A 13370-nucleotide genomic window follows, 5' to 3' on the forward strand; every position below is an offset into this window, starting at 1 on the left:
ATCATCTATATTTTATTATGTTTTTATTATGGTTTACTGAAACAACTGAAATTTGAAGGATGTGTAGCAGATGAAGGTATCTCTCCATGAGTGCCCTTCAGCCAATTTTTCAGCATTTATCACAACTTCTTCAATGGGTCCTACCATATAGAAGGCCTGATCTGGGAGATGGTCATGCAGGGCAGTTTTCCTTGATGATCTCTTGAAGAATGGTATGCCCTAAACCTGTTGAAATCCCTTAATTTTTTTTCCTTAGGGTACCAACCTCCTCATATGTTCTGAGAATACTTCAGTAACCTGGAATGGCTGTGATTGAAAACACTGAATTTTCCTGGCCTGAGACACTGTCCATTTGTCTTCTTCAAAAAAGTCATCCATATTAAGGATAACAATGATGTCCTAGAGGGACTTATAGTGCTGCAGAACCTTTTGCACACCTTGTACAATATCATAGTGCTCCTTGCCAATAATGATGGAAATCATGATCCAGTAGTAGAGTCGAGAGGATCCCCTGCAAGGTAAATGTTCAGCAATGGCTTGGCACAGAACAATGGTGTCATCCAAGTGAGCAAAGGTGGTGGCAGGGGAAGGTCAGTCAGTCAGCAGACACATAGGCAGCTTGCACAGAGGTGATAGAATGTTTCTTGGTGGTAGTAATTCTTTTCTTCATGGTACCCATATCAGTGGCCAACATAGTCTGGCAACCAATAATGGAGAGGATTTTGTCTAGTAAAGCAGATGCCTCTGAAGCAGCTTAAATGAATCAGAAAACATTATCAATGAAAAGCAGTACATGTTGACCCTCTTGGTCTCTGAAGAATTCAGCACAGTGAGACCAGTCAAGGCTACTGGCCTGAACACCAGATATGGGTTTTATTTTAAAATAATATAAATCATTGGTTAATTTGATTTTAAAAAAGAAATAAGAAAATCAAATTTCCAATATCAAAAATGAAAATTGTCAATTCACCACCAATAAAATGAAATTAAAGCAATTATTAGGAGTTATATTGTTCAATTATATGCAAATAAAATTTAAAATAAGAGTAAAATAAGTGAATGCTGACAAAAATATAAATTTCTCAAATTAAAAAAATAGAATACTTGAAATCTTATCTTAGAAAAACAATCAAATCATCAATGAGCTCTCTACCAAAAAATCCCAAAGATCAGATAGATTTCTACCAAACATTTAAAGAATAATTAAGTCCAATGTCATGCAAAACCTTTGAAGAAACAGAGTTCTACCAAATTCTTTTCATGGCACAAATAAGTTGCTGATACCTAAACCCGAAAGAGTAAAAACATAGGGTGGGTGGGGGAACAATGAACCAATTTCCCTAATGAATTAATAAAAAAATAAATATATAAAATACTAGCAAGTAGATGACAGCAATATATTAAAAAGACTATGACCATGTGGGACTTATAGAAAGAATACAGGGTTGTTTCAATATTAGCAAAGATATCTGCATTGTTTGACCATATTGATAGCAAAAACAATGAATCTCAATTGATGGAGAAAAAGCTTTTGACAAAACACAATGTCTATTCCTATTAAAAATATTAGAAGGAATAGGAATAGAATTTTCCATAAAATATTAAATACTATCTATCTAAAATCAGCAAGCATTCTTTGTAATAGGGAAACCTTTCTAAGAAATTAAAATAGAATGCTTTCAGAAAAAAAATTAAGAAGATTTAAAAGAACTGATACAAAATGAAATGACTAGAACTAGGGGAACAATATACTAAGTAACAGCAAAATTGTTCAGTGATGAATGGTGAATGACAGCTTTCCCCAGCAAAAGATAAAACAGAATTGGACTTATAAAGAAAAAATACTATCCAACTATAGAAAAATAACTAGTGGAACCTGGGAAAAACCTCTAAAATAAAACAAGGGGATGAGAGGATATGAAGCAGGGTATTTATTGGTATGGAGCCATGGTGAAGAAATCTTCAAAGTCAGAAGTACATTCAGAAAAACAAAACAAACAAACAAACAAAAAAAACACCGAATGACATATTTTTTAAAAAATTATTCTTTATTTTTTTCATTCTGTGTTTTCATTTGCAACAGAGCTAATATGTTTAGTTTCATTGTATATGTATATTCTACATCAAATTTCTTGCTGTCTCAAGGAAAGATAAAATAAAGAACAGAATTTGGAAATCAAATTATTTTAAAATAAATATTAAAACATTCTTGTTTCCCTGTAATTGATAAAAAAAATAAAAATAAACACCAAAAATATTATATATTTCCCTATTTAAAATTGACCTTTTCATCTGAAAATTTTGTAAAGATTGTTAGCTATATTTAAGCCCCCAAACTTTACAAACTTAAATCACTAAGAATTTTTGTGAAGGTCAATAAATGGTAATTGACTTTCACAAAAATTCTTAGAGATTTAAATTTCTTTATTGCTTAGTGTTCACAAACTAGATAGTTATAAATTAATATATTATTATAATAGACATAGTACTTCTCATGCTCCTGTATTTTCTTTGCATGGATATGCCTTCCACTAATAATTCATACTTATGTTTTTTAAAAAATCCTTTTGCTTTCATGATATTATATCGGCAAAGAATTGGGATGAAAAATCTAGACAAGAACACTTCAGATTGAGGGATATAAAGAAGATGTCCTTTCAGTTTCATTGACAAAGCCTTCTTATCTTTCTTTTAAGAATAGACTAGTGCAAGCCTGATACCTCAAAAAAGAAAAAAAAATTGAGTGGGGAGAAGACAAGATAGAAGTAGTTAATTTAGTTCTGGGACTTAAGCTAGACACATGGTCTTCACCAAACACTAAATATAGTAAGGGAATATATAATCTATTTAAAAAATACAAGAATAGAGAATCAGCAGAAAATAGGTCACCTTTACAAGCTGATGAACTGAGCCATCCATATGCAAATGTATTGGGACTGTTACCAAATAATAGAGGTTCCTCTTCCTCAGTACCACAGTCTATTTCATATCACCATAGCTTAAGTTTTATATCTGCTGCCTGGGATAAATCATTCAAGACATGATTGAGTCAAACAAATGTTTTAGTAGACTAAGGTTGAAAATAGGAAAGAAAGGTAAAGTAAATAACAACATCATAACAAGAGAATCAAAGTTACAATTTAGATTAAGCACGTATAAGAATGGGCTAGTGCATATGAAAAATGGGGTAAAAAAGTTAAATCCAAAGGGCAGGATATTGGAACTGAAGTTTGAAGTTTGAGTGACATGAAAGGAGGACAAAGGAGGAACAAGGCCAGCAAATATAATAGGGAAAAAGAGTAAGGAAGACCTAGTTTACTTAACTTGAGGTGCTGTAGGTAAAGAAACTATATAAGAACTATATCTTTGGGGGGGAGCTTAACTTGTCCTGCAAAGCTTTTACCTAAAAAGAAAATGGGCTAAAAATTTATTTAAATACACCCAAGTTCTTTCTGTGTCACATATGAACCCTAGTAATCATATCAGTGGAGACAATAGAAAATTAAAAATTTTAAATGAAGTAAACAAGTATACTGTTCTTATCATGTATATAAGATAAGTTTGCCTTTGTCTTCCTATTGACACTGAATTTGTTTTTTGATTTTTTGCTGAGGCAATTGGGGTTAAGTGACATGCCCAGGGTGACACAGCTAGGACATATTAAGTGCCTGAGGCCAGATTTGAACTCAGGTCCTACTAACTTCAGGGTTGGTGCTCTATCCATTGCACCACTAGCTGCCCAACACTGAATTTTTGGATTTAAACTGCAATCACTAAATCAATAAGTATTTATTTAGAAACAATTTATTAAATAAATAAATTTATTATTATTTCTTAAATGTTTATTTATTAAGTGGATAAAATTTTATACTTATTTAAAGCATTTATAAATTAAATATTAACAATAAATTAAAGATTAAAAATCTACTATCTACCCAACAATTTCATTCAGTGATTAGGAAGATGGATTCTTAAAACATTGTTATTATCATACCATCCTTTTGACTTTAAAGCACTATATTTTAACTATTTCTTGGTACTTATCCTATAAACTACTTGGATTGTTTCTAAATAACAATAACATCTAATAAAAATATTGGTGACCTACATAGTATGGGATATATTTTGAATTTATGTAAATTGTAACCAGATTAGAACAGGATGTTGTGATGTAATGTAATATTAGATAGTTAGAAGATTTAAATGGAGTTTCACCAAGAAATATAATGATCAGAGGAGGATATTCCTACATAGAAAAAATCATTATTTACATGATTTTTTTTCTTTTTCCATCTATCATATTTTAATTTGATAGATTAAATGAGTTATAAAAAGTAAAATTGTATAGAAGTGCTTTTGTTGTCCCCTTGTTTGGTGTGTGTGTTTGTGTGTGTGTGTGTGTGTGTGTGTGTGTGTGTGTATGTGTGTGAATTCTTTGGAAAGATTATCTTTCTACAAATAATCTTGACTAGGTTGTAGTCATGTCAGCTTGAATTAGACCTTGAAGTGGTCATTCACGATTTTGTTATTTCAAGATTAGATTATTGCAATTCTCCTTTGGCTACTTGCCCAAGAGGATACTGCATAAGCTCCAGCTGGTGCAGGATGAATCTGCCAACCTTTTCTTGCAAAAAGGATCAGTTTGAACATATTTTAAGTCCTTTTCCAATCATTACCTAGATTACAATTAAATAACATTGATTTTAAAATGGCCCATATTCCTTGGAAGGGTCTCATGACATTGGTTCATTTAATGTTATCTGTCTTTCCACTTAAATACTCTCACACAAACTTTCTAATTGCCCAAAGATCAATTTATAATCATCCTGAAACTAAAGTCTATTAATGTTGCTATGTGTTTTCTTTTCTACTTCTTTCCAAAAATAAATATATGATTAGGCATTCCATGTGTTTATATCAAAAAAAGTCATCACTTATGCTTTTATAAACATTAAAATTACTGACTTTTTCAAGGTTATGATGCTTACATTAACTTTGATATTTTACATTAAACATATCACAAAGTGGATGCTCTTCCATAATACAGTGTGTGTGGTCTGTTAGAGTACTTAGTTTAAAGATGAGGGATAGATTTTGTTATAATTAGTTATTTCCAAAGTGGGGGAAAGGTTCATGTAAGATAGCAAAAGACATCAGGGTCAGTTAGATATATGAGAAATTCTGCTTAGAAAAATAAAGCTTATTGGTACGAATGGCACGTTTTAAAAAATGACAGAAAGTTTTGCTAATTAGTAGGACCTACTCAACCAAGCATTAGATGCCTTCCTCTAATGTCATTTATTATGTAGTTTTTTTATCATGACTTCCAACAAAACCATAAACAGGAAATTGTTAAGTTACCTATGTTAAAGAGAAGATTTTGGCAAGACAGTGGAATAGTTCAGCAAATTCCAAGGTCTCCGAATCCCCCCAACAAAATAGCACCTCAGGGAGAATATAGAGCTGTAAAAACAAAAAAGAGTTGGGGTACAATATGGTTTTCTTGGGACAACTTGAGAAGATTCCAAGAAAGGTACCAGGATGGAAGTATACATAAACAATAAAACTTGAGTAGAATTTATTAGGTAGAAAAAAACAGTTAGTAATCATTGATTTCAAACAAATTTAAAGGTAAAATAGGTGTAAACAAAAGTAAAAATTAAGGAACTACACTGTATGTCAGCCACATTAATCGTTATTGTTTTAGATTATTAAAAATTATTTATTATAAGGTTGGAACAGTGCTGTAATGATGAATTGGTGAATTTAGAAAAAAAAAAAAAAAAAGGAAATATTTGGGATCAGCTAGGTAATTCAGTATATAGAGATCCTGAAGTCAGAAGGACCTAAGTTTAAATCTGGCCTTGGACACTGAACACTTCCTAGTTGCATGTCACTTAACCCCAATTGCCTCAGTTAAAAAAAAAAGTTTGAATTTATGAAAAAAAAGGAAATATTTGAACATATACATATATATTTACATACACACACACACACACACACACACACACACACCCCTTTAATCTTCTTGGGAATGGAGAGAAGAAATGGGAAAAGAGCAAAAAAGTACACAGCAGAGAACCAAAAAAAGTTACAAGGAAACAAAGAAAAGATGAATATTTCTGAACATAATGTGTAGTATTTATTATAGATGCTTTATTGTAATGTAAATTTATTGCTTTATATTTTGTATCCTCTCATGTTCTGCTGTGCATGTGGATGTTTTCTTTTTCTTTTTCTATTTTGTATTTAAACTTTAAATAAATAAATAAAATTTAAAATGTACCTATGTATTTATTCTAGAATCAATCAATAGCTTGACTTTGGTTTTAGTCTTATATTCTAAGGAATTCAGTGACAAGTAGGCTGGAATCCCCATTTTCCTGAAAACTTCCATTTGAAATTAGTTTATTAGAATTTTATTTCAAGTACATTCCTATTCCAACCACCAGTAAAATAATACAGTAACACAAAAGCATACAGAAACATATAATATACTTGCTGAGCAATTGGTTAAAATATGGGCAGGAGAAAAGACTAAGGAAAAATGGGCACATAGAAAGATGATAAGGTTCTGAGATAATTGCTGCTGTCAAACAATCTTTTGCTTTAGCTTGAAGCATACTGCTTTGTCTCATAAATTTTATTTCTGCTTCTCAATTCAGTAGTCTAAAGGAATTTTATGGTAGGAAGGGAAAAAAAAGAAAGGTATGGTCAGGTTGAAAGAGTGGCAGATAAAAAACGGAAAGGTTATATCATTTTTAATGGTCTTTTATTATGTTTTTTTAAAAAGTGATTCTTTCCTCTTGCTCCCTTTTTCTTAACCCTCCATAAGCATTTGGGAACTCTTCTAATTGTTCACTTCCAATTTCTTATTTGAAGAAGCCATTTTTCCCTCCAAACCCATAGCTACTTATGAGCAGTGAACACATGCATTGCCTAGATAAACCTGACCTAGACCTCAGAGGCTATTGGCTCTGTTGGCTCTGTTTTAAATTATTTTTATTTTCTATTAATCTTTCCTTATCCAAAGAAAGAGAGCAAGACCTTCAACTCCTTGTTTTAACCCCTGTAGTAAACTTTTAGTAAGATTTGAACAAGAGTCACAAAGAACAGGCAGGAAAGCATTATTTGTAATCTTACTTATTGCAAGGACATTCTAAAGTAAAGAAATCACAGATTCTTTTTTTTAAAATATTTATTTCTTCTGGTTATACAAGTATATTCACTTTTTAAATATACTTTGCTTTATAAATCATATAGCAAGAGAAAAGTCACAACAAGAGAGAAAACCACAGAAGATTTAAAAAAAAAAAAACAGAAATAAGAAGTGAACATAACATGGGTTGATTTACATTCAATTTCCATTGTTCTTTTTCTGGATGAAGATGTTCTTTTCTGTTCATAGTTTATTGGAATTGCCTTCAATCACTGAATTACTGAGAAAAATGAAATTTTATGTAGTTGATTATTGCACAATCTTGCTGTTTCTGTTGTCAATGTATTTCTGGTTCTGCTGGTTTCCTTCAGCATCATGTCATGTAAATCTTTCCAGGCCTTTCTGAAATCAGCTTGTTCATTATTTTTAATAGAAAAATTATAATTTATTGCATTTATATACACCAACTTTTTAAACCATTCAGCATTTGATGGGCCTCTATTCATTTTTTAATTTTTTGCTACCACAAAAAGAAATGCTACAAACATTTTTGAACATATGAATAATTTTCCTTTTTTAAATGATTTCCTTGAATAAAGACCCAGTAGGGCAGGCACAATTTTATAGCTCTTTAGGCATAATTCAAAATTGCTCTCTAGAATTGTTGGATCATTTCACAACTCCACCAAAATGCATCAGTGCTCCAGTTTCGCCACATCTACTCCAACATTTATCATTTTCTTTTCCTGTCATCTTAACCAATCTGAGAGGTGTGAAGTGATATTTCAGAATTGTTTTATTTGCATTTCTCTAATTAATAGTTATTAGAGCATTTTTCATATAATTATAGATTGCTTTAGTTTTATCATCTGAAAATTGTCTGTTCATATTCTTTGACCAATTATCAGCTGAGGAATGACTCATATCCTAATAAATTGACACAGTTCTTTATATATTTTAGAAATTAGACTTTTACCAAAACATTAGCTGAAAAAAATGTTTTCCCAGCTTTGTTTCTGTTGGTTTTGTTTCTGCAAAAAACTTTTTAATTCAGTGAAAACAAAGTTGTCCATTTTTGCATTTCTCTAGTTATTATTTGGTCATAAATTCTATCCATCTCCAAATATCTAATAGGTAAATTATCCCTTGTACTCCTAATTTACTTTTTATCATCTTTTATGCCCAAATAATATAGCTATTTTGACCTAATTTTGGTATCAGATATAGGTCTATGTCAAGTTTGTGACATATTATTTTCCAGTTTTCCCAGCATTTTTTTTTTTTTTTTGCAAAATAGTTCTTATCCCAAAAGAGTTTGGGGATTTTTCAAGTACTATAATCCTATAGTCATTGATTATTGTGTGTTATGTTTAACTTATTCCACTGGTCCACCCTTCTATTTCTCACTCAGTATCAAATGCTTTTGACAACCACTGCTTTATAATATAATTGCAGGTCTGGTACTATTAGGTCACTATGCTTTGTGATTTTTTTTTTTTTCATGTAATTCCCTTGATGTTCTTGATGTTTTGTTCTTCCAGATGAACTTTGTTACTATTTTATTCTAGCTCTTTAAAATAATCTTTTGACAGTTTGATTGGTATGGCACTGAATAAGTAATCTAATTGAGGTAGAATTGTCATTTTTATTATATTTATTATATTATATATTGGCCTACTCATGATAAAGTATTGTTATTTTTCCAGTTGTTTAGATCTGACTTTATTTGTGTAAGAAATGTATTGCAATCGTGTTCATTTAGTTCCTGGATTTGTCTTGGCAAATAGACAACCAAACATTTTATTCTGGCCACGATAATTTTAAATGGAATTTCTTTTTCTATCACTTGCTGATAGGCTTTGACAGTAATATATAGAAATGCCGAAGATTTATGTGTGTTTATTTTATATCCTACAACTTTGCTAAAGATGTTAATTTTTTCCAATAAGTTTCTGGATGATTTTCTAGGATTCTTTAAGTATGTCATCATATCATCTTCAAAGCATGAGAGTTTTATCTCCTCATTGCCTATTCTAATTCCTTTAGTTTCTTTCTCTAAGTTTATTGTTAAAGCTAACATTTCTAGTACAATATTAAATAATGGTGGTGACAATGGACATCCTTGTTTCACCCTGTTCTTACTGGGAATGCTTCTCTCCTTACAAGTAATGCTTGCTATAGTAGACAGATATTGCTTAGTATTTTCAGAAAAACTCCCTTTATCCCTTTCTCTATGTGTATCTAATAGAAATGGGTACTGTGTTTTGTCAAAAGCTTTTTGCTCTATATATTGATATTATCATATGATTTCTGTAGGTTTTGTTATTGATATGGTCATTATGGCATTAATTTTCCTGGTACTGAACCAGCCCTGATACTGACCCACTTGGTCATGGCATATTATCATGCTGATAAGTCTCTATAATCTTTTGCAGATATTTTATTTAAAATTAGGAAGATTGGTTTATACTTTTTTTTTTTCTGTTTTGACTCTTCCTGATTTAGGTTTCAGAACCATATATATATCATAGAAGGAATTTGGCAGGACTCTTTCTTTGACTATTTTTCCAAATAGTCTATAGTATTGAAATTATGTGTTCCTTAAATGCTTAGTAGTATTCACTTGTAAATCTATCACGGCCTAGAGAATTTTTCTTTTATTGCATAGTGATCTGAAAAAAATTCATTTATTATTTCTGCCCTTCTGAATTTGACTTTGAGATCTTTATATCCTAATACATGGTCAGTTTTTATATAAGTTCCATGAACTGCCAAGAAGAAAATGTACTCCTTTCTGTCTCCAATCAATTTTCTCCAAAGATCTATCCTATCTAACTTTTTCTAGTATTCTATTTACTGGAGATTTTTCTTAAGTAGTTCATTGATAGCTTCTTCAGTTTCTTTTTTCTATAATGGCACTATTTAAATAATTTATTTCCTCTTCTTTTAATCTGGGAAATTTTTATTTTTGTAAATATTGATTCACTTTGATTAGATTGTCAAAGTTGATGACATAACAGTTGGACAAAATAGCTTCTAATTATTTTTTAAATTTATTTTTCATTGGTGGTAAGTTCCCCCTTATCATTTTTGATGCTAGTAATTTTTTTTCTTTTCTTTTTCTAATCAAATTAACCAAAGATATACTTATGTTGCTGTCATTTTCATAAGCGCAAGTCTTAGTTTTATTAATTAGCTCAATAGTTTTCTCATTTTCAATTTTTAAAATCTCTTTGAGTTTCAGAATTTCTTATTTGGTATTTAATGCAGGGTTTTAATTTGCTCTTTTTCGAGCTTTTTAATTGCATATCCAATTCATTGATCTTGTCTCTCTCTATTTTCTTCATGTAAATATTTAGAGATATAAAATTTCCCCTAAGAACTGTTTTGGCTACATCCCATAGGTTTTAGTATGTTGTCTTCTTATTGTCATTCTCTTGCATGAAATTATGGATTCTTTCTGTGATTTATTGTTTGACCCACTCAGTTTTTAGGATTAGAATATTTAATACCCAATTGCTTTTTAGTCTATCTTTTTCTGCCCCTTTATTGAATATAATTTTTATGCATTGTGGTCTGAAAAGAAAGCCTTTACTATTTCTGCCTTTCTGTATTTGATTGTGAGTTTTTATGTTCTAATACATAGTCAATTTTTGTGTATGTGCAACATACTGCTGAAAAAAAGGTTTATCACTTTCCACATAAATTAAGTCTGATCTAACCAACTGGAAAAATATTAAATGCTCTCAGATTGGACAAACAAATATAATAAAGATGACAATACTACCTAAACTAATCTATTTATTTAGCGCTATACCAATCAGACTCCCAAAAAACTATTTTGATGACCTAGAAAAAAATAACAACAAAGTTCATATGGAAAAGCAAAAGATCAAGAATTTCAAGGGAATTAATGAAAAAAAAAATCAAATGAAGGTGGCCTAGCTGTACCAGATCTAAAATTATATTATAAAGCAGAGGTTACTAAAACCATCTGGTATTGGTTTAGAAATAGACTAGTTGATTATTGGAATAGGTTAGGTTCAAAGGACAAAACAGCCAATAACTTTAATAAAATAGTGTTTGACAAACCCAAAGACCCCAGTTTCTGGGATAAGAATTCATTATTTGACAAAATTGCTGGGGAAATTGGAAATTAGTATAGCAGAAACTAGGCATTGACCCACAATTAACACCGTACACCAAGATAAGGTCAAAATGGGTTCATGACCTAGGCATAAAGAATGAGATTATAAATAAATTGTAAGAGAAAAAAAGGTTTATTCTTTTCTGTTCCTATTCATTTTGCTCCAGAGGTCTACCATATCTGTTAAACTCCCTAAATTATTTCTTGTTTATTTTATGGATAGATTTGTCTGATTCTGAGAAGGGAAACTTGAAATCCCCCACTAATATAGTTTTGTTGTCTGTTTTTTTCCTATTACTGCTAAAAAGCTTCCTACTAAGTTGGCTGCTCTACCATTGGAGCGTATATATTTAGTATCATTACTACTGCATTGCTTGTGGTACCCTTTATCAAGATGTACTTTTCTTCCTTATTTCTTTTAATTAGATCTATTTCTAATTTTGCTTTATCTGAGATCAGAATTGCTCGACCTGCTTTTCTTTTTTTTGCTTGAAAATAATTTATTTTTTACCTTTATTGTATTTTTGTTTAATTGTTTCTTTAAAAGATATTTTTATTCTTTTTTTAATCCACTTTTTTTGGCTTATATTTTATGGGAGAGTTCATCCCATTCACATTTATAATTATGATTATCAACTTTTTATTTCTATCCATCCAATTTCTCCTCTTTATATACTTTTGTTCTCTCTTACCACCCTGTCCCTCCTTATTAGTTTTGTTTTCAACTCAGCCCACCTATTACTGGTCCTGTATTCTATTACTACTCCCTCATTTTCTTACCCTTTTCTCCTAATGTTCCTATCTTCCCTTCTATTCAGTCCCTCCCTTTTCTTTCCTCTTTCTTCTCCTACTTCTTTAAAGGATAAGATAAATTTCTTTTTTTTTTCTTTTTTTTATTATAGCATTTTATTTACAGGGAATGCATTAAAATTTTTGCATTACAATCAAAACCTTTTTTCCAATTTTTCCCCTCCTTCCCCCCCAATCAGATAGAATTACCAATAAATTAAATATTTAAAGATAAATTAATCAATATATGTATACATTACCATATAGTTATTTTGCTGTACAAAAAGAATTGGACTTTGAAATAGTGTACAATTAACCTGTGAAGGAAATCAAAAATGCAGGTGGGGATTGGGAATTCTATGTAGTGGTTCATAATCATTTAAAAATTTTTAATTAAAGCTTTTTATTGTTAAAACATATGGATGGATAATGTTTGAACATTAATGCTTGCATAACCCTGTGTTTCAGATTTTCTACTCCTTCTCCCCAACCTTCTTAGCTAGATAGCAAGCAAACCAGTAAATGTTAATTTGGGGAGCCAAGATGGGGAGAAACACCATTTCTGCTCTTCTTTTACCCTCTTTATCAATATTATATCGACCCCAAAAAGTCTTACTGCTCAATTGAAGATAAGAAGAAACCCACCCAAGAAAATCGCATCTACCAAAAAGGTTCTGGGGCCAGGGGGGGAATCGCGCGGGGGAGAAATTTGAACCGAGGAGGGTCCAAACCGGGGTGGGCACAGATCCCACAAGGGCCCCAACCGCATAAATTTCCTTGGGGGTTGGATCCCACCCGGGGGAGGACACAGCCCTGTCCTAATCTGCCAGTGGGAGCTTTTAAATTGAGCTTTCCCAGGGCCAATTTGCACACAGACGTCAGAGTTTGAGGGGCAGGCCCATCCGGGCATGCTACCACAGTCCCACAAGAGGCCCGGGCCTGGGGGCAGTGACATTTCCCCTTTAGTCTCTAAAGCCAAGGCAATCTAACCCACCAGCCCTACAAGGTTTTGATAGCTCGGCCTTGAATCCATTCCTGTTGGGGAAGGAAACCTCCCAACCTCCTCCCTGGAGGAAATGGAACTCCCTTTCGGGGAACTGTCCCCCTTGCCTAGGAGACCACCCCAAAGGCTTTAAACATAATAAAAAAGATGAAAGAACGATCGACAGCTTCTATAAAAAGGAGGTCAGCAAACCTAAGGAACCCAAACAGCAAACATGCACAGACTGTCCTCCTTACAAATGCCCTAAGAAGAAATTAAAAGTCCTAAAGAAG

The 13370-nt window shown here is 31.7% G+C and overlaps 1 pseudogene; it reads right to left on the reverse strand.

Annotated features, from left to right (window-relative positions):
* Positions 1–219: 219 nt before the first annotated feature.
* Positions 220–13050, reverse strand: LOC100923165 (annotated as a pseudogene).
* Between the last annotated feature and the right edge of the window lie 320 nt (positions 13051–13370).

Source organism: Sarcophilus harrisii, chromosome 3, assembly GCF_902635505.1.
Source record: "Sarcophilus harrisii chromosome 3, mSarHar1.11, whole genome shotgun sequence".
NCBI lineage: Eukaryota > Metazoa > Chordata > Mammalia > Dasyuromorphia > Dasyuridae > Sarcophilus > Sarcophilus harrisii.